General features: G+C 33.1%; 1 long non-coding RNA gene and 1 pseudogene across 1 annotated transcript; one reads left to right on the top strand and one right to left on the bottom strand.

Annotated features, from left to right (window-relative positions):
- Window positions 1-8,025: 8,025 nt before the first annotated feature.
- On the bottom strand, window positions 8,026-9,092 carry LOC127095514 (protein AGENET DOMAIN (AGD)-CONTAINING P1-like; annotated as a pseudogene).
- A 6,586-nt stretch (window positions 9,093-15,678) lies between these two features.
- Window positions 15,679-18,454, top strand: LOC127094772 (uncharacterized). Its single transcript, XR_007792649.1, has 5 exons — window positions 15,679-15,941; window positions 16,100-16,207; window positions 16,305-17,090; window positions 17,240-17,607; window positions 17,693-18,454. It is a non-coding gene; the product is annotated as an uncharacterized LOC127094772 (long non-coding RNA).
- Window positions 18,455-27,972: the final 9,518 nt, after the last annotated feature.

Below are 27,972 nucleotides of genomic sequence, written 5' to 3' on the forward strand. Positions count from 1 at the left end.
ATGAAACCAGAGTAACTCAACCAAGTCTCCAAAGGAAATCCAAAGTCAAAGGTACCAGATGGATTCTAAGGTCTCAAATTATAAGTCCCAAACCAAAGGTCAAGATCTTAATTCTAAGTCCATAACTCCATAATGATGACAATGATAGTAACCACAAGTCCATGAATCAGGATAACCAAGTTTCTATTTAGGTTCTTCTTATTAGTTTTTTGTTTACAAAGATATGGAAGTAAAGTCCAAATGGACAAAGAACAAATGACAAAATCACAAATAATATGATATGGGATGCTAAACATTAAGTATAAAGTAAAAGAGCCTAAAGTAAATGACTTAGAAATAAAAGTTAATACAAGTAAAATGTTAGTAAATAAGGTTAGAAATTATAATGTAGGATAGTTCGGTCATTTTTTGGATAACACTCAACTATTCATCCACAAGCATGAAAATATGAACCTATACATCATTTATGAGAAGGGCTCCAACTTGGATGAAATCAACAAGTATGCCAATAGCTCTCACAAATGGGAAAAGAATAATATTTTGACACAATACCATGAGGAGTAGGAGACTTACAATCTCTCTTATAAAAATGTCTTTGCTTTTGGGATAAATTTAGTGTTATGTTAAGCAATCGTAATTGGACTTATGTAGAAGTCACAACTATTTGAGGTCGGTCAGTAATAATGTTTGTGTTAATACATGCTAGAGAAATGATATGTAAATCATTCTCCTAAAGTCATGTCACACAAAAAAAGAAGAAAGAAAGGGGGTGATTAAGCACAAGGGATAGAAGGATGGTCCATTATTTCAATCCACACTTCATGACACTTAGACAAACTTATGTATCAATCCAAGGTATCTTAAATGATCCATTACCACTTAGAAGATAGATTTGAAATGATGAAAGTTCATCAAGTATCAATCCACACATCATGAACAAGATGGACACAAACCACCCAATTGATCAAAGGGAAAAGAAAGAGATGAAGAAGAATGAGACAAGAAAAGTCACACCCAAATTGGACCAAAAGTTTTGATCAAGTCATCATCAAAATCAATCATCCATTTTGGTTGATTAGGATTTTCACCCCATCAACACCCAGGATCCATTGAGTTTGATGAGACTTGAAGTACAAACCATCATGATCCAATGCCAACAGAAGTTCATAAGATCACACAAATATAAAATACAATTAAATGAAACAAAAATACACCAAAAGTATTTTTAAATGGATTTTTTAATAGAAATAAAACAGAAAATTCGTAAAGTCCTTCAAATCACCAAATAAATGGCCAAGAAAATTATGAGAGGTTGGAATAAAAATAAGAAGCATATAATAATTTTTCCAGAATTTAAAAATGCAGAAAAGTATTTTTAAACCAATTAAAACAAAGGAGAAAAGATAAAATTCATGAAAAATAGAAAATTAGTGAAATAAAATGTGAAAAAATACAAATCAGATTAAAAAAATAAAAGATAATTTTAAAATTATTTTGGGATTTTTTGGATAAAAATGAAATTACTATGAATTTTTAAAAGAAAAGACAATTAAAAATAATAAAAGAGAAATAATTAAAATTAAAAAAAACACTGAGCGTTGGATCACGCCTCATTAATTGACGTGGCAGATCCAACACTCCACATGTTAGAGAACACAATGGAATACGTTGCAAGCAATACACAAGATCCAATTCAAATCCAACCAATTGGAATATTTTGTTCCTCCAACGTGTCTGGCCAAACTCAGACAATCTGAGAAAACTCCGGTCGTCTTCTCCGGTGAGCTCTCACCAGAGCTTCATCATTTGGTAAATTCAGAACATGAGATCACCACCATTGTGATCATCTTCTCATCCCGAACTCAACCTCATGCTCCAAATTCATTTATATAAATTGAGCAAAGGGAATTTCAAAGAAGTTTCAGAAATAATCAATCCACGAAAAATAAAATTAAATGATGAACATGATCAATCAACACCAGATAAGTTAGGGGAAAGTATCAGAGAGTGAATGACTACATTGTGGTAACTTGTTTGAGTTCAAATGATGCTCAGAACTACCTTGTTCAAATGGTGATCAGAAGTTGATGAAGCTCGATCTGGTTAGAGCACTTCAGAAGGTCTCAAAACTTGGGAATTGTTGCAAAAGTTTCAGAGGATGCTGGAGATGCTAATGAAATCAAGAAATTGGATTGAAACAACCTGAAACTCAAAACGCGATAGCTAAATTTTTTGGAAAAATTTCAAGTTGCAGCATGGATTTCTTGGCTCTCAAAAGCTTCAAAATGAATGCAATAGCTTCCTCTATTTATAGGGAACGTGTTTGGATCCAAATACGTGTGGAAAGATGCAGAATTCGTGCAAAATGAATTTGATCCGAATGTGTGACTTGAAACTCATCGAAACTCAGCCAAATGATGTGTTTCAAGGGTCAATTAACTTCTGGAGATTTGTTTAAACATGTTTAGGTCCAAATCACATGCTAATTTCTTCAGTTACAAGTCACCATGTTCAACCTAATGGGACATCCTACTCATGAGACTTTTTTATCCCATGCTTTTGGCAATGTGTTAACATCATGGCAAAGATTACAATGTGCCAAGAAAGGTTTCATTTGGATGCTTGAGTACAAAGTTATGTCATGTTGAAGTTGGCATAAAAAACTGATCATATAACTTAGAAAAATTTGAGTGTTTCATGGATGGAAATGATCTGTAATGTTTCAATGAATTCCATGGCCTTCCAAGTATATTTTGACCTTGACACTTGAAGCAAACTTGTAGAGGGAATCATAAATGACATTCTGAAAAAATAATTAGCCTCATATGTTGAAAATTCAATAAGTTATGATCTTTGAAAGTTGGAGAAAAGTCACTTGAAAAGAGGTCAAATTTCACTAAGTCCACAAATGACCTATAATGTCTCTATACTTTTGATGATCCTTCAAGTATAATTGGTTATTATCATATAAAGAGAAGTTATAGAGGATGTTAAGAAGAGTCATATACAAAAAGAAGCATTCAAAAATGTTGAGAATTGAAGGAGTTGTGTTCCTTGGAACCTTGAATTCAAAATATTGACGTTTTGGTCAAACCCCTTGGAACAAGCTTGTGTACTTGGACTTTTCTTGCATTTGAAAGCACATGGGTGATCATTTGAACTCAAAATAAGGTGTCCTTGATTGCCTCTTGATTAAATTGTTCAAAGCTTGAAGTTACTTGTTGAAGAGGGCATGGAAATAAACACATGAACCTTTGACTTTCTTTGAGACGTAAGCCACAAAACTTTGAGATGCTCTTGATTAAAAATCCCTATCTTGCAACATAAACTTAAGAAAAATAAAGCATATTTTTGTTATTTTGATTAGTGATTAGATAAACAATTAATCATATAAACACAAAAGTAAAAACATCAAGAAAAAGGTGCTTGATGATTCCTGCAAAAGCAAAACTCAAAGATGAGAGAGAGAGTGATGAAGATATGATCTTGTTTGTGTGCAAGGATGCAAATTATATGTGGAATTTTTAGAGGTAAAAATTAGGGTATGACACCCCCTTCTAATTTTAAAATATACATTAACCTCCTCTAAGGTTTATTAAATTAAGGTTGGCATCCTCTCTAATTTTTTTAATGAGAGTAAAAAACGGTGAGTATATATATCACATTTACCTACGATTTTGATTTGTCACTAAAACTTTCCATTGCTATTTGTATGTTTAGGATAGGTTAGTGCATGTTTCAAAACTAAAAGGGTGTCTGTGTCATTTTAATAGACATCATCGAGATGAATCTATTTTTCTCAATTGTTTCTCACATCAATGGATGGTCATTCTTGAACTCTATTTATTTTCAAAATTTTCAATTATGTCTTTTAGATCTGTGAATCAATAAATACATTCTCTGGTCACTACTATTACAAAATTTAACATTTTTAATTTATTTAATAAAAAAATTAACATTTTTAGTTTATTTAATAATTAATATATTTATTTTATATATGGACTAGATAATCAATTATTGAATAAACAAAAATTAAATTAAATTTACTTATAATAATAATATGAGGATATGCTCTTGGAGTTGGTCTTAGGTTCCAAATATTTTTTTTCTAAAAATTAAAAAAGATTGAAAATAATGATTTAAAAAAAAAACTCAAAACATATTTTCCTATAAATAATAATAAAACTCAGAAAATAAAAAATGAAAACATTTATGTTAACAAATCTTGAAAATAAAACAATATTTTTTTGAATTTATTTTTATATTTTCAATAAGAAAAAAATATTTATTTCTGTGAAAGTCAAAAAAAAAAATTTAAATATGGAAAATATATTAGTAAATAAAATTGAATTTGAAATTGAATTTTATTTATAAAAACAAGAAGAAAATTGAAAAATATTAATTCTTAATAAATTTAAAAATATAAATATAAATTGATTTTAAATTGAATTAAAATCACTTTAGCAATTAACCGGTTTTAAAGTAGTTAATAAAAACTAAACTGAAGTAGCTAGGATACATCTTTTATCCTATATTTTTAGGGTTACATTATGGTTGCTTTTACCTAAACATTTTCATTATGGCTCCAGCTGCAGCTGCAGCTGCAGAGTATATAACAATTTAAAACATTGCATGTCGACGTGTCAACTCTAAGGGACACCCTTACACTTTTCTAGAGACGAACCAGAAAAACTAAAAATTAAAACATTAAGAGTGATTTAGTGGTAATAGTATATGTTTCAGCCAATTACATGACATATAAAATATAATTTTATGATGTTGATTAATTCAAATAGATCTCATCCAATAGAAAAAGAAACTTTGATATGAAAAAAATTGGTTGCTTTGTTTACTCAAATTTCTATTTTGTCTGTACTAAAGTTTAAATGCTTGTTTAGCCCCTTATTTTAAGTATTTGGAAATCTATTTGGTTTGGAATCTATCCACTTATTTTAAATATTTGGAAATCTATTTGGTTAGGGAACCTATCCAACGAGGAGGTTCTTGGTTAGGTTTGCTGATGATATCCTTCTGACCATGGTTGGCTATTCGAAAATAAGCAGTGCTTTGTGGGGACTCGAGAATGTTTGGAAGAGTTGTGTATCTTTCAAAGTTGTAGTATTGTGTCTGACTTTTGTAGTGCATTATGTGTTAGGCAGGTGTAGTCGATTGATAATCTTTTTATTTGGTGTGATGTTACTTCAACTATATAGTATACAGGTTTGAGGTGAGTTGATCGGTCTGGACCTCTACCGCATTTAATATTAAGGTTGTTTGAATTGTTTTATGGTCTAGATCAAGGTAAACTATTTTCTTTAGGTTTGGTTACGATATGGAGTTTGATGGTTTTGACAATTTGGAAAATGTATAATAAAATAATTTTTTTATCAAGAAAAGTTAGTCAGTTAATCATTGGATGTCTAGTTTGACATGGAAGTGGGTTTATGCTCACTCATTTGACTTGACATTTAGGGGTGCCCGGGTTGTCAGCTGACCTCATTTTGTTTTGTGCAGGTGATCGAGTTTAACTTTATATAATTAGTTCTCTCCAGAGTTTTATTCTGTTCGATTTTTAAGATAAATTAGATTGTTGGTCTGGTCGACTTATTCTCTCTTCTTTGATTCGATTATTTAGCTTTTCTTTTAGTTGTTGTTTCGATTTTGGCTTTTAACTTTGTTTTTGTATTTGTTTGATTCTCTTTGTTCCACTTGTTCTTCATATACATTTTTCCTTTTATTTATATTTATATATGGTTATTGATTTGCTATTAAAAAATGCAATCCAAACACACTCAAAAATTTATAATCAATTTAAATAAGATTTTCTTTTGTTGTAAAGGCGTACTTCAACTAATTCAAAAGAAGACTAGATTTCCTCTTTAAAATAATTATGTGATGCGATACAAAACATTCCATAAGAGTATTTAAGTCAATTCTCACAAGGAAATAAATTATCTTCACAATCACTACGCAAATTAACTCAAAACTACTATTAACATTAACATCCTAAGACATTAAATAACAATGCAACCCTAAAATCCAACCTAAACTGATAAAACAATTGGAAACTTATGGAAATGGCCTGACCCAATTTCAATGCACCTGCTCACAATGAAACTTGGGTTCTATTAGGTCATGAGGAGGAGCATCAACATTGGGTTAAAAGTAAGACACAAGTGAGAGACACCACATATTCACTCAAAACCTTAAGGTGATAGGTACGTGGATTCTCCCACTTATAAATGCTCATGTCTCCATATTTATAATCAATGTGAGATTCCAACCCACACCTGACTTATTATTCTTAACAAGTTCTTTGTCAAAGTGCACTAGGTGCTCCCACGAGTCTCTGAAATACATGTCTCGTCTACCATCTTAAATTTGATTAAACATGCATCATATTTTAGGGTGACTATGCGATTGATAATAGATATGAATTGTGAAGGTGAAGACTCGTAGAGTTAGTGTAGCTAGGCATTGGAAGTGATGTTATCAATTTTTCACGTCCAATGTAGAAACCTTAACAGTCTCGTGTTGATCCCACAATGTAGAGACGTAGTTATAAAGTTGGGAAATCCTTACAAGTTACTCAACAATATCATTCTAGTGAGAGTGTGGAGCAAGGTTTTAAACCGCGAATTCGGTCGCGCCAAAATGGTATCGGAGCCTTCTGATACCGTTATTCACCATTTTACGGCTGAGAAAAAAATTTGCAGCCAAAACGTCGTTATGGCCACGAAAAAATGTCATTACGCACATGAAACATCGTTACAGCCGTTTACACAGGGTTTTAGACAAAATTTATTTATTCTGAAAGTACAAATCAAATGGCTTTTACAACAATCAGAATATTGAAAATTTGAACTAAAATTTTGTTTTATTGTTAAAATGGAATCACACTACTTATACTGAACTCTACTCCCATCTATACTCTATCCTTCTATAAGACTCCGTGCAAGGTGTCGAACGAAGTTGCAGCATTTTGATCAAGTTTTTGTGGCGAGGAGTTGAAGATAAGAGAGTTATCCATTGGGTTAGTTAGGAGCAAGTGTGTAAACCTAATCAAGATAGAGCTTTTGGAATTATAAACCTAGAGGTTTTCAATAAAGCTCTTTTATTGAAGTGGAAGTGGAGGATTGTCAAAGACAAATCCGCAATTTGGAAAGGATTGATTGGCCATAGATACAAAAAGTCAGAAGTGAAGATGTAAAGCACTATATCGATCAAAATCATGAAAGTCATAACACAAACACAACGCGACCGCAACCATTTTTTAAAACCTTGATGTAAAGCACTATAGTCATCCAGTAAGGTATTGCTTCAATAGAGGTTTCAAGCATATACATATATACTAATTTCTAGAGTATGGAAGGTACCACATTTGCATGGAGTACAGATGTGTTGCATTAACATTCATTTTACTTAGATTTGTATTGTATAATTTTGTTTGGTATTTGGATTATATGTCCACATGCTATTTGTTGCCCATTATTGTTATTATATCATTTACATGATGGAAGAAATGTCTCACCCTTCTTTTTCTATTTTATTCTTGTACAAATTCATATGCAAAATATCATTCGAATGAGATTGATAAGTAGCACCAAAGTTATATATTTTCTTTGAAAATGAAGTGGAGGGTCAATTTTTTAGTTTTGTCATGACATCATGTTTTGGGATTTTTCTTGAGACGACATTTGTGTTTAAATCATGTTTTAACATATTCTTATATATAAATATATAATTTTAAAGGCATTAATGAGACTACAAGTTTTATTTATATAAATATGATTGGAGATTAAATTTCAATAAATCTATACATATAATTACTTAAGAACAACAAGTCCAATTTTTTATTCCGGAGATTACAAGTTTAACTTGTTTTTTTTTCGTTATTCCATGGCGCCTGAATTTTTTTCAACTCTGAAATGATTTAAAATAAAAGCTTGAGGTTAGAATTGTGGAGTCAAAATATGTTATCGCATGCTGAAGAAGTGGTAAACAATCATTTTAAGAAGAGAGGAATCATACCTTAGAAGCCATTACCCATTTGTTATCCACCCAATCCTGATGTACCCTCAACTCCGAATGTTGAAACTCCATTTCTTCATTAGAGTTGATGAAATAAATAACATATTTGGAGTCTCCGAGAACTTTAGAAACAACCCCAACCCACCAACCGTCTCTGTAGTATGCATCCACTTCATCAAGAACCTTAAACTCATCAATATCATCGGTTTTTGGTGGAACAGGCCTAATATGAAAAATACTGATTTCCTCTCTCAAAAGCTTATAATCATCTTCATCATCAACAAAACTGTCATACTCGACCTCGAACTTCCATCCTGCCTTAGGCTCAATAAGGGTTGCGCAAAACCAAGCCCCCTTGAAACCATCTTCCTCACTGCATACCTCAACCAATGTCCCTGGTTTAAACTTGAAATCAACCTTGTCTCCGGTCACTGTTTCAGGAGCCTTTTCCCTAGCCGTTTCTTTTATTTCAGTATCATCATCCTATAATATTAATAATTAACAAACAATATCGTCATCACTCACAGTATTTAGTTAACGTCGTAAGACATGCAATAACAATGAAACCTAAACACTAAAAAAGAATGAAAACAAAAACACACTTGTTGTGGAAATGGTGGAATCCAACTTCCATTGACCCACTTATGGTGCCGCCTCAGTTGTTCGTCGGAGTACGCTTGCTGCTCCGACCAATCTTTGAAATACACTGCCCACATACCGCCCCCAAATGATTCTGAGATGCGACCCTTCCACCATCCGTCGTTGTGATAAGCGTCAACTTCATCACCAACTTGGAAGTCCTGGATGATCTCCTCTGGAGGAATTGGACGGAGCTGAGAACGGTTAACAGTTTCTTGGAGGCCCTTTGTTCCCTCATCATCCACCATTATTTTGTCATACTCCACAACAAACTTGTGGCCACGGAGACAACGGACAATCTTTCCGGTGAACCATGAACCATAGTATCCGTCTACATTGTTGCTGATTTCAACTAATGTTCCCGGTCTGAAAACGGTTGATGCGGCGGAAGAAGAACAGATTTCGGGTTTGGATGCCATGGATTATAGGGCTAGGGTTTCACGTGCTGTGATTGCAGTAATGGTAAAAGAGAAAAAGGTGAAGTGAATGTGAATGGGAGGAGTGTTTTTTATAGCTGTTTTCTATGGTATATATGGTTAGTGTGTTTCGCGGCAATAAAAAGGAGTAGTATCTGTTCGGCTAATTTCACTTTCAAACAACCCTAACCTAGGATATGTATGAAATCTTTTCTTTGACTAACCTAAGCTTTCATGTTTAATACAACATTTTTTATTAATTATAAGAAAAAATAAAATTGAGTAAAATTTAATAAATGAAAATTTACCGATGAAGAATAATACAATTTTGAAAAAAAAACCAAATTTTTGTATTTTTGGGAAAAACCTGTTCTTTTTTTTTTAAAAAAATATCAATTTTTTGTTTTTTTCTAGAAACTGCACTTTTTTTTGAAAAAAATCATTTATTTATATTGTCGAGAAAAACCATGTATTTTTGAAAAAAAAAAATCATTTTTTTTTATTTTCAGAAAAAAGCTGTTTTTTGTACTTTTGGAAAAAAATCTATTTTTTATATTTTTGAAAAAAATCGTTTTCTTTTTTTGGAAAAAATCTATTTTATATATTTTTGAAAAAATTCGTTTTGTTTTTTTTGGAAAAAAATAACGTTTTTTACATTTTTGAAAAAAAAATTCTATTTTTTGAAAAAAAATAATTTTTCCGGAAAAAAATTGATTTTTATATTTTCCAAAAAATTGATTTTTTTTTAATTTTCAGAAAAAAAATTGTTTTTATTTTTAATTTAGGAAAAAAATCAATTCTTTTATTGAAAATATCTATTTTATTAGAATTTTAAAAAATATATTTCATTGAATCATTAAAATAGATTGGATGAATTAAATCAATCCATGTATACAAATGGATGGATTTAATTCAATCCATTAACTTACTTTTTATGTGATGAATAGATTTGATGGATTTTGTCTTAATGGATCAAATTGTCACCCTTATCACAAACCATGCAACAATCAAATATCTCACTACCAAGAAGGATGCAAAGCCAAGATCGATAAGATGAGTGTTATTAATGTAAGAATTTGACTTGAAATTAGTAATAAAAAAGGAGTAGAAAATTTGGTGGCAAAACATTTGTCAAGACTCTCTAATGAAGTCCAGAGGCAAGACAAAGAAAGTATCAAGGAAGAATTTCTTAATGAATAATTCCTTCTGATGAATTCTGTAATGGTATGCAGACATTGTGAACTATTGTGAATTACTTGGTTAATAGATATGTCTCACCAGAATTCAACTCTCGACATAGAAAGAGGTTCTTCCATGATTCTAAGAATTATTTCTTGGATGAGCCAGATTTGTATAGAAAATGTGTTGATCAACTTCTAAAAAGATGTGTGGACTACCCAGAGGCATGCCAGATCTTATTAGCCTATCACAATGCATCTTATGGAGGACATTTTGGAGACGCTAGAACCACTTCTAAATTTCTACCATCAGGTTATTTTTGGCCTTCTTTATTTAAGTATGCTAATGAATTAGTGAAAACATGTGATATATGACAAAGTGTAGAAAATATTTTTATGAGACAAGAAATGACACTCGCTAATATTTTGGAAAATGAATTGTTTGATGTGCGGGGCATTGATTTCATGGTACCTTTTCCCCAATCCTTTTGTAATCTTTACATGCTTGTGGTCGTAGACTTTATCTCTAAATGGATAGAGGCAAAAGAAACCCCACTCATGCTAAGGTAGTGACCGAATTTTTGATCAAATTTTTTCTAGACATGGCACACCAAGAGTCATCATTAATGATGAAGGAATGTTGCAATATATTTATAAGCGCTCATAAAAGAGGAGGCACATGATATGTCCTCATCAGACACCCATAGTTGGTGGCTCTCCATGTGACACCCGAAAACTCCAATTTTATTTATTTTATAAAACATGATTTGCGAAATATTTTTTTCATATAATAAAAAAGGGCATCACATTAACTCGAAAATAACATAGACATTCTTCATAGTTCAATACTTATTCGAACATTAAATCTAATATAATAATCTAAAAGTATGAATTCTGACCTCGTTGTCACGCTACCAGAGCCGTATTACAACCCATCATACTAACTGATTAACAGGTTAGTACACATAAACATGAGATAAAAACATAACGAAGTGGTGTGTACACCATCCTCAATAATCACAATGCGACTATTCCTCAACCTCATCTTGAGGATATCCTGCATATAGATTCATATCATAGCAACATAGAAACAGATGGGTATTATAAGGTGTAATAACGGCAAAGGGTAGCATAACTCATAACATACAATCATATGATATTACACCAATTCATACAAGATTACACAAACACATAAAACATTACGTTTATTCTTACAATGTTACACATAATCACACAATATTACACAATGTACACGTGAATGCCTACGCTATGGATTTTATCCTCTACTCCATATGCATGTGGTACCAAACACTGAGATTATGATAGATTCTGGGAAGTACATGTGAGCTACATTCCATACCACAACACTCTTCTTGCATTATATAGTTCATAAGTACATGTGAGCTACATATAGTACAACAACACTCTCGTTAAACTAAATAACTTAGGAGTACATGTGAGCTACATATGTACTACAACACTTTCTTTAGACTCAGTAATCGAGGAGTACATGTGAGCTTCATTTGTAGTACAACATTCTCTCTAGACACAAACCTACTCCCATTATGGTATGATGCATGATCAAACATACGTGAATTCCTCCCAAACATTCTTCCCCTTTTGCAATACACTTACTTTGATTTTAGGGCTTCAAAATTATTTTACCAAACTTGTATTTCCATATTCACATTGGTTGCCACATTTGGGCTTCACACTAGTTTTACCAAATGTTGGACTCATGTCCTAAGATTTACCTTAATAACTTTAAGTGAAAATAACTTGGTTGATACCTAATGGTCTCAAAAGCTTTAATAAAGTATAGCTATCTTCATTAGATTTCTAACACAACTGATTGTGCCTCAATCGGATTTTTCTAACTCAAGATATGGCGATTACAAGCTGACCTTATTTTTGGATACAAGGATAACAAGTTGGCTATAATGATCATTATGGCTCATAATGGTCGCATTACTACATTACACCCAAAAAAAAATATGATACGAATATTTGTGACCATTATAGTGGGACCGTAATGAAAATTGTGGTCCGTAAATACTATAGTATTTCTTCATTTTTTGTTAATTTTCTTCAATTCAAACCCTTTCCCATGTTTACTCAACTCAAAACTCAAAACAATAGTACAACCACAAAATTACAGAACATAACACATTCCAAAATCACTCAAACATCAATTTAATGTAATCAATTCATCATATCACATTTTCATTAAAGCAAAACATGACATTAACAATCATATACATGATTAAGGAGAAACCTATCAATTACACAACAACCTACAAAAAGTATCCTTCAAGAAGCAAACCTCAATCTAGTATTCATAGCTAATCATCCCTTAGGGAAATTCCCATAATGAATCAGGTCGAAGATGGGGTTCTAGGGAAACCCAACTATTCTAAGTGCTAAAATACCATTATAGAACAATCTCCCCCTTACCTTTTGTTTGCTAGAAATTTACGCCAAGCTCATAACAATGGTAGCAGTTATCCCTTGCATGTTCTCTATTACAAAGCTTTTGGTGAATTGAGGTCTTGGGAAAAGAAGAAGATTATTGTAATGGTTTTTGTAATGTTGTGGTTTTCGTCTTTAGAGAACGTAACTTATTATCATCTCTCTCTCTCTCTCTCTCTCTCTCTCTCTCTCTCTCACACACACACACACACACACACACATACACACACACACAGACACATATATACGCACACGCACACACACACGCACACGCACGCGCGCACACACACACACACACACACACACACATTTTTCTCTTTTTCCTTAAAAACTGATTTTTAATTCCCTTAACTCTTCTTCATACACGTTAAGTCTTCTCCTTCAACTCCCTTCTCCCTTTATTTACACTAGATTATTTAATTTAATAAAATAATATAAATCCAATTAACATCATTATTAGTAATACTAATATTCCTATTAATAAAATAACAATATTTTATATTTTAGTAATCACCATACTAATAATAAGAACAACAATAATAATAATAATAATAATAATAATAATAATAGTAATAATAATAATAATAATAATAATAAAAATAAATAATAATAATAATAATACTAATGACAATAATGAGGATAATAAAAATCATAAAAATAAAAATACAAGCAAAATAATATTTTAATTATTTTGGGGCGTTACAACTTTGCGCCACTTATTGAATTTTTATTCTTGAAAGTTTACTTGAAGCGGAAAGTTAGGAATAAACTCCTTCATCTGACTCTGAAGCTCTTAAGTCACACTTTCGTTAAAACTTCAGCCTAAACAATCCTAACCAAAGGAATTCTTTTCCTATCAAGTGTTTTACCTTTCAATCTTCAATTCGAAAGGATGATGTTTCATAAGTTGTATTATCTCTTATTTCCATATTGTCGCACCTTGAAAAAATGGGGATACGACTTCGAAGCGAAGCGCGATCGCACGCTCGCAATGATAGACTGAACAGAGTCGCCACCGAACTTTATTTATTCCTAAAAAGGAAAGGGGAAATATCGATAAAACCCAAGACAAATGAAAGGATAAGATATGGTCATCGCAACCAATATCAGGGTTCGGGAGTCGATTACGCAAGGGGAAGGTATTAGCACCCCTCACGTCCGTTGTACTCAACGGGAACCATTAGGTCAGTTGTGTGCGTTAATGTTAGTTTGAAATGTTAGGCTTTTCGATTTATTAGGTGGGAAAGAAAGAAAAGATGAGAAGAAATGTTTTTGGATTTTTTAACGAAGGACTAAACCTAAGTTTTTTATTAGTGGGCCTGACAAGATTTACAAATCCTGCTCCTACGTATCTCAAAAGAGAAATCAAGGCTTACGTAGTTCTGGGTAGAAAAATGTTTGTTTGTTGATCGATTTTAGCGAAAACTATACTGTATTAATCGATAAAAACATCGTTTTACCCAAAACAGATGAGGAGTGGACGCGTACCACACATCGAACGGATTTATAAATCTACATTCGGAAAAGCGTCATTTATCTCTACTCAACAATCGTGGCCGAAACATTATTTTGTATCACTTAAGACAATATATCTTTCATTTATGAAAAAGGTTTTTGATTAGTCGCACGGCAGCGAGAAAAGAGTTTGATTGGTTGGGTGTATTTTGAGTGATGGCGAGAACTTGGATGGGCGAGATATACATCTCGAATCCTAGCCTCAGGAGTGCATGGTATACACCATGTTCCATTTCCACCTTTACTGGAAAAGTGTTAAGTAAGAATTAGGTGTTTTGAGTTTTGTTGTGAAAATGACTTGACCCTAGATCAAGTATTGATAGACGTTTAAGAGAAATTTGAATGAGTGTTTGAGAGAAAACAAAGTGGATAAATTTGGATGATGGCGAGAGCTAGGATTGGCGAGATATACATCTCGAATCCTAGTCTCAGGAGTGCGCGGTATACACCACGTTCCACTTCCATCTTTATTGAAAAGGTCTTAACTATGAATTAATATTTTTTGAGTTTTTATTATGAAAAATGGCTTGACGTTGGATCAAGCATTTGATGAAGTTTTGAAATGGGATGGAATAGGAGGGAGGAATGAGTTGATTTGTTTATTGAGAAAATACTCGACGTTGGATCGAGTCATATTTTTTGCATTTTTGAAATTGTTGATTTTACTCTTGTGTTAGTAGCTAACTACACAGTCAAGCAATAAAGAAATAAAACAGTACAAGATTATTACACATCGGGGGAATGGGGTACATTTTGTCAAATGGGGATTAAAAAATCATGAAATAATTGAATCGGACCCAAACAAATAATGCATGAGTGTAAGTGCAAGAGAACCGGCTCATTGTAAGAAAGCCCAAGAGTAAGCTATGTGAGGTTGACGGCGATGCTTAAAAAAGCAATCGACTTACAAGGGTGTGAAAAAGGGCTCGATATTAAATCGAGAAAAATATGATTTTTATAATTTTAAAATGGTTTCGAATGCATGATGCAATTAAAAGAAAAATACAAATCATATTATTAAACAATAAATAAAAAAAAATATGAATAATAAAGCATAAATATAAAAGAAAATATTAAAAGAAAGAAAAACTACGCCTAGGAGTATCGAACCCACTACACTAAAGATCTAGAAGCCACTCCCCTCCACCAGACCACTTACTAACTAACTGATATTTTAATGCTAACTTAAATGTATAAACTAAGATAAACTAAAAAAGAATTAAAATGAAAAAATTAAATAATAAAAAACTGTAGAGTTCCCTAATTAAATCCCCAACCCCTGGCCGTTGGTTTCTTCAAAAAGAGAATGGGAAATGAAAATATTAATTGGCTGTACCTAGGAAAATTAAAGGAATCCTTTTTAATAATAATGTTTTTTTAAAACTACTTACCCTATTTAATACTAAATTGAAAAAAGAAAATAAAGAAAGAAAAAAACAAAAATGGAATCGTCTCTCTCAATCCCTCTTCTCTCGACTCACCATCTCAGATGACGAGAACTCTCAAACACTCATCTCTCTCAATCTTCCTAAACTTTCGCTCACTCCATCACTCTCAATGTCCTAAACTTTCGCTCACTCCATCACTCTCAATGTCCTAAACTTTCACTCACTCCATCACTCTCAATGTCTCTCTCGTCCAAACAGCATGAAAGTTTGGAAGGAAGCTCACCTTCGGTGAATCGGTAGCCCAGGTGAAGACCGAATCTCCTTCCTTCGCCTCCTTCAATCGATTTCTTCTCTGGTTTGGGGGATTAGGGTTTTTTGGTATCTTAGCCGCCTCGGAGTATTAGGGTTTTCTTTTTTCAAATCCCCCCTATCTCACCAACTCGTTTTCCTATTTATCCTGCAGCTTAGGGTTTCGGTTTGATGCTCAAAGGTTCGAAAGGAGAAAGTTTCCAGAATCGCTTTTGCTGCTCAGAAACGAGTTGTCTTTTTTTGATGTTACAATTCGAAAATGGTAATCTGTACTTAGCTTTTTAATCGCTTTTGCCTTAATCCCAAATTGGGAAATTTCTGGATTCTAATGCTTTGCTGTTAATCTTTTGTTACTGCAGTGAAAAATTATTGAAGACTCAAGAGTGGTTTGGTCCCGGTATTTGCTCTCTAGGATGACTCGCTTCACAGCAGTTTCCAATTGGTCAGCAAATGCAGGAAACCCAAGATGCCTAAGCATCATTGCCGATGAAAGGAGGAGTGCCACAGGGTCGGCTTGTGTATCCAGCATATCAGGATTTAAGTCATTGACTTTCTCGATTGCATCTTCTTAGCTGAACCTAGACTTCTGAATTACATGGGATTTTGCATATTTTCACATTTGAAACCCCTACTCGTAGGTTCTGCATCATTGTAAAAATACTGATTTTCTTCCTTAATTTGTTTTCAATGCAGTAGCCTCCAGAGGATGACCATGAGAACTCCCTGTTGGATGTGATTCTTTAAAAGTAGAAGACGGAAATCCATCGTGTTCAGACCTTGATCCAAACGATGCAGGAAGGACGGGTGTATAATTTAACATCATCCTCTCAACATCTTCAAAGTTGTCTATATCAAACCACCTATCGGTATCAAGAAAGTTAAGCTCATTATCAGGTTGCGATACATGATTAACTGACTGTTGAGACACACTATCATCCTCCATCAAGCTCCTAGGCGTCCGAGGAGTTCCTGGAATGGATGATTGTTGGAGAAAGCATGTGCATGTCATAACCATAATATGTACATCAAGAGTTATGGCGCATTCGACCCCATTCATATAAGAAATTGGATTTCTAGATATCAGCCAAGAAGCAAGGACAGTATCTGCAACCTTAATGTTTCCAGCAACATTAAATGTTTAGAAGGTAACACCATGATCAGGATTGCAAAAGGTGCCATGTAATAAACTGTGTTTATGCTGTCAAATTTGTAACCAATGCAACAGCGCTTTTGCAAGGATAGTCTTCTAGCAGTGTGGTTCTGTTAACTGATACGTCTTGGTTGATTCCTGCAGGTTGTATGTGGGTTTGGCAATGTTTGCTGGTGTAAGTCTTTGTTTCTTTAGCTTCGGCACACCTGTCACAAATGCCTTTTGAAGCTGTCCACTTAATCCGGTAGCCTACGGTTTAACAGTCGCCACCTTGTTGGTTTTCCAGAGATATACGACAATGATTGAAACAATAACGAATGCAGCACCCTTCCGTGATGATAACAACGAAGACCATTGTAGGAACTTCACAGACCTTGTTGCTTTAGATCAACGAAAGCATCATCGGATATGTGTTTGTCTAACAATGCATCCTTGTCGTCAACCGAAGCATAACAATTAACACTCCATTATAGCTTCTGCTGTGGGGAACCAAACAATTATCGGCAGTTACGGTGAGTTTTTTCGATGCCGTCATGTTCTTTCCATTTTGCTGTTGTGGCTTTTGTAACCGAAATATGGATGAGCGAGATATTGCAGGTTACGGTTAGGTAATTTGGTGAGGAGATGTGCTACAGTGATAAAGATGAATGGCAATGGCGGTAGTGAAGCAAATATGAGACTGGAGTTTGGTTGCTGCAACAACAAAACGGTTTGAGCCTGAGGACCAAACTGATGCCGGAATTCACAGGAAGTGTATCCTTGGTAGACATGTCACTTCCTACATGAAGGATTCGATTAAAGATGAACCAGAAGGTGTTTGAGCTTGACGGATTGAAGAACTTTACAAGAAAGTTCATGCTGCTATTATACAGATCCTTCAACTAGAAGGGTATGCAAATCTCTCTTCATCAGCAGGCAGTTCAGAAGTGTCATGTTCAGGTGTATAATTAGCTCCTCAGATTCGCCTTGTTAGTTTTCCTTCAATCCACTTTTGCGTCTCAATTTTGGTTGATGTTGTTACGGTACCGAATTCGTGGTTGACGTAGCAATTGAATGTTCAAAACGCATTACAATGCCATCTGATGAATGCTGAATTCTGCTACTTAACATGAGAAGCTAAGTTCATAAGCTTGCCGCCGTAGCTATTGATCATGAAATCGCGGCAAAGTTGATGTGGAAAAGCGAATAAGGAACGCCATCTGCTTCTGTGAATGAACATGCTTCAGACGAGTGCCTTCTTTGACTTTTCTCGTTTTTGGATTACGTGTATCTCTGTTTTTCTTGTAAATTAAATATGCCTTGGACAAACTTATGTTTTGTAAAAAATGACATTATTGTGAATAAAAAAAAGTTAGCTTCTCTCGTAGCAAGTCAAAATAAGCCTTTCCTTGCATCTCCAGGACTTTGTTTAAAGGTTATGAGCTAATCCACTTTCCATGGGAACGATGGTTAATTTTTATGATTGAATGGATTTGGATGTGAAATGGATATGAAATGGATGTGGATTTTTTAGGAATAATCCATCATTAGTTTGAATATCAATTTAATTAATAATAACAAATCAGCAAAAACCAAATTAAAAACAAATTAACCTGTAATTCATTTGAAATTACTTGGATACCAACTCTAACATTCATTTGGGAATTAAAATCGATTAGAGTTTGAATCATTGGTAAAATAAACAATTAAGATTAAATTGAAAATTGGAATTAAACTTAATTCGAAATTAAAATCAAATTGAAAAAATTAAAAGTCAAATGATTAAAATCCATTTTATAATCAAAAGCACCATGATAAAACATAGACAATGACCAATGTGTAACAAAAATATGGATTTGGGAATGAATGCATGCAAATGAACCTTAGGCCAAGTGCCAAAAAAAATGAAAAAATGAAAAAAATTCAGGATTAAAATCGGGGTATGACACATATCATCTGATTGAATCACATGCGTGAGTTAGGAATATACTTACGAAGTTGAGAGACATGAGGACACTATGTATATTTAAAAGACATAGTTGTAACGCAATTTGGTAAGCGACTTCACCGACTCTACAATAATTTGACAAGGACCAATAAAATAAGGAGTAAGCTTTTGTGACTTCAATGCCCGACCAACACCAGTCACTGAAGTGAACCTCAAGAACACATGATCTCCTTCCTCAAATTTGAAGGCTTTTCTTCACTTATCATGGTGAATTTTATGCCTATTTTGCGACAACTTCATCTTTCCCTGAATCATCTTAACCATCTCAGTAGTCCGCTGAATCACTTTGGGTCCTAACATCTTCTATCATATAACGCTTCAAAAGGTGTCATTCTGATACTAGAATGGAAAATATTACTATAGGTAAATCCAATCAATGGTAAATAATTATCTCAATTACCTTCTTGCTCTAAAATACACACAATTAAAAGATCTTCCAATGATTGGATAGTCTTTTCCGTCTTTTGTTTGTCTACGGATAATAGGCAAAACTTAACTTTAGCTTGATTCCCATAGTTTCATGCAGACTTTCCCAAAATCTCTATGTGAATCTAGGATCTCTATCTGAAACTATACTAGATGTAATTCCATACAATCTCACCATTTCACTTATATAAATCGCAACCAACTTCTTAAATGGGTAAGTGATATTGATTGGGATAAAGCGAGTCGATTTGGTCAATCTATCTACTATAACCCATATTGAATCATACCCTTTAACGGTCATAGGAAAACTCACCATGAAATTCATGGAGATACTATCTCACTTCCACTTGTGGATACTTAAAGGTTGCATCAATCCAGATGGCTTATGATGTTTTATCTTTGACTTGTGACAAACTAAGCAAGAATACACGAACTTAGCAACATCCTTCTTTATACCTGGTCACCCAAATATTCTCTTAAGGTCTTGATACATATTTGTATCTCCCAGATTAATATTCAAATTACCTCTATGAACTTCTTCCAAAATCAACTTCTTGAGTTATGGTATATCAGGTACATGTAACACCCCAAAAATAATTAAAATATATGTATTATTATTATTATTTCAACTTTATCGTGTTTCAATAATTTTATTATTATTATTATTTTTTATTAATATTATTAAAGTTATTATTATTATCATTATTTATGAGTTATTTCATAATTTAGAATTAGTAGAGAGAAAACAAAGGAGAGAAATAGGGAAGGAAATAAATAGAGAGAAAAATAGTGAAATAAAGAAATCAAAATCAAAATTTAAGGAGAGAGAATAGGTAAATAGAGAAAAGAAAAGGAAATAGATAAAAAGAGAGAATCAAAAGATAAACACGTATTTTTATGAGAAAAAAGAGAAAAACCCTAGACACTTTCTTCTTCTCCAAAGAAACCAATTCACCAATGAGATCGCAGGAAAGATCGTGAAAGGAATAGTTATTGTCATTGTTGAGATCTTCGCAGAGGAATTTCTGCAGTAACAAGGTAAGAGGGAGATTATTCTATAACATTGGTATTTTAGCATTTAGGATAGTGGGGTTTTCCTTGAACCCCGAATTCATCCTAATTCTTATGGGAATTTTCCTACGAGGTGATTATTTATAAACTCTAGGTTATGAATCTCTCTCGTCAATATCTAATTTTTCTTCAATTCAGGTTTTGACCTAAGGTGGGGTTGTTAGGCTTTAATGTGTATTATAACCTAAAATTGTTGCACGAGTGGAATTGGGTTGAATTCTTGAAACTTGCATGTTGATTCTATGAACTTTCATTCTTGTCATGAATGTGTGCAAAATTATACTTATATGTGATATTTAAAATGTTTCCAACTCTATCTTATATTAGGACATGATTTCATGGGGTTAGGGTTGGAAAATGATGGGAATTTTTTAGTGATTTTTGGTTCAGAACAAGGGTGTAACCGATTACACTCTGTCTATAACCGATTACCACCCTCGAAACTGACCAAAATATGAGGCACAATCGGTGTGTAATCGGTTACATGTTTTTTGTAACGCAATTGAATGCATTGGAAAGCTACTTTAAATCTCTATCCAGTGGCAAATTAAAACGATGCTTGTTTGCCATGTTTCTGTTATAATATTTGAATTTTCCATGTAACCCTTTTAATGTATGTGATAACACTTATTGAACAATGGATCTTATTGACTATGTGATACTTGGTAAAATCATTATGAAGCCCTAATGTGGCAATCGAGTTAAAGGTTTGATAAAACCATTATGAAGCCCTAATGTAGCAATCAAAGTGAATGGGTGGTGAAACCTTGTGAAGACCCTAATATGGTAATCAAGGTAAGTGTGTTTTCAAGGGGGGAAGGATGTTTGGAAGGAATTAGCGTATGTTTGATTCACCATGCATCATACTAGAGTGGGAGTAAGGTGTATCTAGATAGAGTGTTGTAGTATGGACGTAACTCACATGTACTCCTAGATAGTTGAGAGTCTACAAACTTCTAGAGAGAGTGTTGTATTACAGATGTAGCTCGTATGTCCTCCTGGATTCGAATTTAGAGAGAGTGTTATAGTGCGGACGTAGCTCGCATGTACTTCTATATTATTGAGAGTCTACGGACTTCTAGAGAGAGTGTTGCAGTATGTAACGTAGCTTACATGTCCTCATAAACTATAGAACTCATGAAGAGTGTTGTGGTACTTAAGGTAGCCCATATGTCCTTCCAGAATAACTCATGAGTTCAGCGACTAGTACCACATGCATATGGAGTAGAGGATATACTGCATTGAATAAACATTCATTGTATATCATATAACATCGTGTAAATGTGTGTAATATCGTATGATTGTGTCTTGTTGGATGATTGTGTTATGTTGTATGATTGAGTAATGTTGTATGTTGTGATTTATGCTACCATTTGATGTTATTATACCTTATAACTTGTAGAATGTATTGTCACCCCTCTTTTTCTATGTTTCCATGATATGAATCATGTGTTGGATATCCCCAGGTTGGGACTCGAGAATAGTCATAGTCTGGTAATTTTATTGAGGATTGTGTATAAGACCACTTCATTAGTTTTCTTTCGTGTTTATTTATGTTGAGTTGTTAAGTCAGCTAGTATGTTTAGGTCTCTAAGAAGACTCTGATATTGCGACATCGGGGTAAGGATTTCACTTTTAAATTTCCATGTTTGATTCAATGTTGAACAAGTACATATATATGAGATGTGTGATGTTATTTGATTTAATGTGATGTTATTTGATTTTATGAAACGAATACTCTACAAAATTATGTTTTAGAAGCAAAGAAAAAAGAATTTGGGTCTTAGGGTGTCACGATACACAAATTCTATTCTGAAATCTCATAAGCCCATCATCACCTACTTTAAAATCCATTTCCTTTCCTTGATTTATCAATACTAACTAGGGATGATAATGAACTGAACCAAATCGAACTTAGTTCAAAACTCGACTCGACAACTAAATGACCTGAACTTGAACTATATATATATACATACACACACACACACACACACACACACACATATATATATATATATATATATATATATATATATATATATATATATATATATATATATATATATATATATATATATATATATATATATATATGTGTGTGTGTGTGTGTGTGTGTGTGTGTGTGTGTCAGGATCAAATGACATTAAGGTATCAAACTTAGTAACATGACACCTCCGATAACTCTTCACCACCCATCCATATAACAAAATCTATCATTGAATTGAAAGTTATTATCATATAGATCATCTATATAAAACTTAACATCAATAAAAAATCATTTGATATGTCAACGAGATACATACAAATTAACGTCTTACAAAACTTTAACAAAACTTTAATTGAGAAAGAGCCTAGATTAAGCTATCATAAAGCTCAAAGGAGGAAATACTAAAAATACCCAAGTGATGAAGAATTAGAAGACAATAATAAAAATGACAATGGTGAGAAGAACATTGAATAAAATTTGTGAATAAATATGAACTTTTTCAAGAACGGAAGGAAAACCAAATTGAGGAAGATGATGATAAGGAAGCAGTACACTACTATTAGAAGCCCCAGAAGTTTGGAAGCAATACCAAATACAGCAGTTACTGAGGAATGCATTCCCCAATATGTTTGGGATAAGTATGCTAGCAGGAGGAATATATCTTGAGAATATGGAAGCACATGAGCAGGATAAGACTTTTGGCCTGCCAGAAGACTCAACTAAACTGAAAAACCTAGAAAAATCCAAAATCCCAACAAAAGTGAAGATCCATGAGAAGAATAAAATCCCCAATAAAGATGAAAAAGAAAATTTTCCTTCTGGAACAAAAAAATGTGTCATAGAGCCCCCACCTGTAGAGAAATAGAGAACCCTTAATTCCTCCTTAAAAATGAAGAGCAAGAAGAAGAAATTCATAGTTGTTACTGAGTAAAAGTCTGAGTGAGAAGGCATGGCTAGAAGAGGGAATAAAGAATGGGAAGAAAAGAAAATAAAGAAAGGAAGAAAGACTACAAGAACAAGCAAAATCAACATGCTTCATTTCTACCTGATAAAGAAGACCATCCAGACCAACCAATCATTTGGTAAAACTAGTTTTTAAAATTTTAGGATATGTCGTGTCATACCTCGCCAGCCTTACAGCGGGGGCATTGTTCACTTTAAGTTTTTTGGGGGGAGATTTTTATTTTTACTGTTGAAAAACAATGGAAACAAGGTCTTAAACAAAAAGTAATTAATTATGCATCAATTGTTACTTAAGTGAGGAATCATTGTCATGCTAGAAGAAGTCAGAAAAGTATTTAGAATTTTAAGTAGTTTGGAAATGCTAAAAAGTATGATGAATAAAAGTTTTTGTGCCAAAAACTGGAGGAACAATGGTTATTTCACTCTGAGTAACAGGTTAGACTCATTATAAATGAGATCCTTTCATTTGAAAAGGTGAAGCACATGTAAAAAGCGAGTTGGGCCAATGTTTAAATACAATCATTTGGGAAAAATTGTGGTTGCAAGAAATGTATTGTTGATTTAAATATTTTGTATTATTATTATTATTTCTTCTTGATGTTATTTGTGGTGTCACTTGAAGACAAGTAATGATTCAAGTTTGGGTTGTCATAGCTCACTTTGTGTGAGATATTTAAACCTTTGATACTTGAATTTTAGGGTAGATTAGAGCTTAAGTAATGTCTATAACTTATGTTTTATGTTACTTTAGTTAGATTAGGATAAAGCATATTAGGTGCTCTATTTTAGCAATTTTATGTGTTTTGTGCTTGTGCCGAAGTAGCTCTTGTGACATGTTATAACATGACAATAATCCTTGAACACCAACCTCCAAGCATTGAGCTAGAAGATGTTGGTGTGGGTTCTCAAATTCAGTATCAATGCTGATGTTGCAGATATTTGAGGAGAAAATAGGCTGAGATGGAGAAAATGAAAGGATATGGATGAAGAACTACAAGACAAATATTGAAAATTGAGGCGTTGAGGTGCCGCCCTGCACAACAGATATGTTGTGGGATGTGTTGTCTTCTGTAGATTGTATGTACCAACACAAACATGTATTATGGTAAAGAGGAAGACATACTTCTTATTCCATTAGGACAAATTAATTAACAATCAAGAGGTCCATGATCCAAGTTCTGATGTTAACCCTAGTTTTGAAGGAGCCTATATGATAAGTTGTGTTAGGATTGGGAAAAAGGTTTAAAATTTGAGAAATCACTAAGAGAAAAAATTTCATAAAAGGGAAGGAAGTTGAACAAGTTCCTGGCATGCCTCTACCCCCTTCATTCTTGAAGGAAATCACCAGTCCTTGCATTCCATAACTTTCCTCTTGTTGGTTGAAGATTGCAAGGAGTAGGAGATTCACATTTAGGTTTAAACTTTCTTTTCCTTGTGTTTAGAAGTTTTAGGCTTAAAAACTTGTACTGGTGTTTTTATTTTACTCACTATGAGATAACTTCTTTTATGTTGATTTAATTATGTTTATTGAAAAGTTTCTTTATTGTGTAATATGATGTTATGTTTGTGACTTATTTTGTCTTATGGTTCAACATTATATGCTTGCTTCTTTGACTTATCATCTTAGTTATCATAAAAGGTTTATCATTGTTGAGGAATCCTTTGACAAATGGACTTTAAGAAAAATATGGATAAATAAAGTGATAACACTCTGCCATTACATGTTTTCAGTCAAAGAAATGGATCAAAACAAGTTAAACAGGAGAAAAAATTAAGAACAAAGGCCAAAGAAAAGAGGAAAAAATGACTAAGTATGGAGAAATAGGGACTCAGTAAAAATCAGGTGAAAAGGGAGCAAAAGCATGCAACCACTAGAATAATCACGCGCGCGATAAAAAAGTAAAGGCTACATTGCATGTGCAATGCAGGTTATCACGCATTTGATGGCCCTTTTTCTGGGCTTTTTTTGGCGCGTTCTAATCCATTCTGAAGGATTTAAAAGGGGAAAGTTAGTATTTTTGTAGGAGTTCTGAATTCTACACGGGAAAACAAGGGTTTGCAGAACCATAAGTGATTTTAGGAGAGCATTTGAAGCCATCGGAGGTCAATTCTTCAAGGGATTTCTTATGCAACCTTCTTATTTGTTTATGGTATTGTAGTTTTCAATATGAGTAGCTAATTCTCTTTAGGTTAGATTGTGTTTGATGAACCTATTTTGATATTGTTGGGACATATGTTTGATTTGATATTGCACGAATAATTTGATCTATAATTCTATTAAATTGCACCTTGTTCTTAATGTTTTTTATGTGAGATACTATTTTAATCCGATTTTGGACACATAGAGAATACTGACCATTAGTCTATGTGTTAAATCTAGGGCAATTGTTGTGCTTATGTTGGTGGACTAGGGATATGAAACTCCAAGTAGTGGCTTAGAAATTAATGTTCTATTGCATTGCCTAATCTTGTTTATGCCGATGGACTAGGGATAGAAAACTCTGAGTATAAATTAGTGAGCTTTACACCAAGGGATTGGGTATAGTTACTTTGTTAATTCTTTGTGGGATTATAGGGATGATACCATTCATGTAATGCATCGAACCTCAACAATAGAGAAATAGGGGATTTTATGCACAACCTAGACGCTTTCGTATTATTGTCATAACACATTATTTTCTTTTCACAATTAAACTCGAAAATCCTCCCATTTTACTATTTTCTACGCATTTCACAATATTGTCTTATTAAATAGGAGTCCATGTGGATTCGCCCTTTTTGTTACTGCGATATTATTGGTACACATCTCGAGAAGTCATCAAGTTTTTGGCGGTGTTGCGGGGGATTGTTGATAATTTCAACAAGGTGACGCTTGTGTTACGTTTAATTTTTTTTCAATTGTAAATATTTTTTTTGTATTTAGTTATTTTTGTTTCTTCTTAAATTATCTTTCCTATTATTCTTTCTCTTTTTAGTTTTTCTTTTATTTAATTTTTTTTATCTAGTGCAATGTTACTAAGATAATCTTCTTTTTATTTTGTATGCGAGATCAAGACTGTCATGCAAGATGACATTTATGCTAGTTTGGCAAAGTTTGAAGCTTATTCAAAGGAGCTTGCAACAAAAATACCCATTCTGGAAAATGCTAGAAATTATTCAGAGCTAGAAGGATGATGTATTTTTTGTGTCATATATGTTGTCATAATAGAAAAATAGAAATGTCAAGCTTATGACCTCAAAGAAGCACTTAATGGGAGGAAATCCATCATATTAGTTTTTATTTCATTTGAAAAATTTAAATTTCAGTTTTTTTCAATTAATTGTTTTTGTTTGGTAGCATGTCACGTTTAGGAGAAGTAAGACAAAGACTTGAGAAAGGGATTGAAAGAAGAATGAGAGACTAAAAACTCTCTCTAATCTTATTTTTTTTCTAATCTCTTTGAACTTTCTAGTGTTGTTGTTGTTATTTCAGGAAATGGGTCCAAAGAGAAGTCGCTCCTCTCGAGCATCATCATCAATCAGACGAGGGCATAGTGGAGCAAATAGAACCATAACTTCAACAATACCATGCAAAACGTGCAATACTTTTTCCGCTCTAATGACATGTTAATTTGGAGTTTTCTGAATTTGTATTAATTTCTGCGATTCCCTTTTATGTCCAACAATTCAATCTAGAGTATTAGCTACAATACTTGATTCCCCTATGTACCAATAAATTTATGTTTGTCCTCAATATAAAAGTTTATTGCTGCTGTTTCTTTCAGATTTAAAAATTTGCAATTTTAGCAGTAACAGATGAACCATAAGCATCATCAAAAACAAAGGTGATCATCAGAAAAGTTCCTTGCGGATTGAGAGTTGAGGAAGAAAGGAACAACCAACTACCTTGTACTCAATCTCTAGATACCTCAACTAGTAAGGTTTGTGTCAAATATTCCATTGTTTACTTTTCCTTCTTATGAGAGTATTCGTATAATGACTATTTTATAGAATTTGCATTATTTTTTAGATAATATATTGGTTTGATAAATACACACGGAGGCACTTGTTTGTGGTAAACTCTGAGCCTTTTCAAACTAACTCGTATATCATGTTTATATCCTTTACTAACCACTTTGAGTCTAAGCTCTTTCTTTCAGTGACATAGCCACAATAATTATCCAATTGACTTGAAAGATTAGATCTTTCCACCCTCTCTTTAGAGTTAGATAGAAAATTTAGTTCCTTTGTCATATGCAAAAGAATAAGTCTGGGGTTGCTCTTGGAAGTGAACAAAGTCTAAGTTTGGGATTGGTGTACTAGAGATTTTGGTCAACAATTCAAAAATAAAAATGCGAAAAGTAGAGAAGTCAAAGAAACTTCTTCAAAACAAAATGAGAAAAACATGTTTAGAACCATAAAATGTTAATTTCTAGTACCAAAGTAATTAAGTAAAAGTTTATA

This window comes from Lathyrus oleraceus, chromosome 6 (genome assembly GCF_024323335.1).
Source record: "Lathyrus oleraceus cultivar Zhongwan6 chromosome 6, CAAS_Psat_ZW6_1.0, whole genome shotgun sequence".
NCBI lineage: Eukaryota > Viridiplantae > Streptophyta > Magnoliopsida > Fabales > Fabaceae > Lathyrus > Lathyrus oleraceus.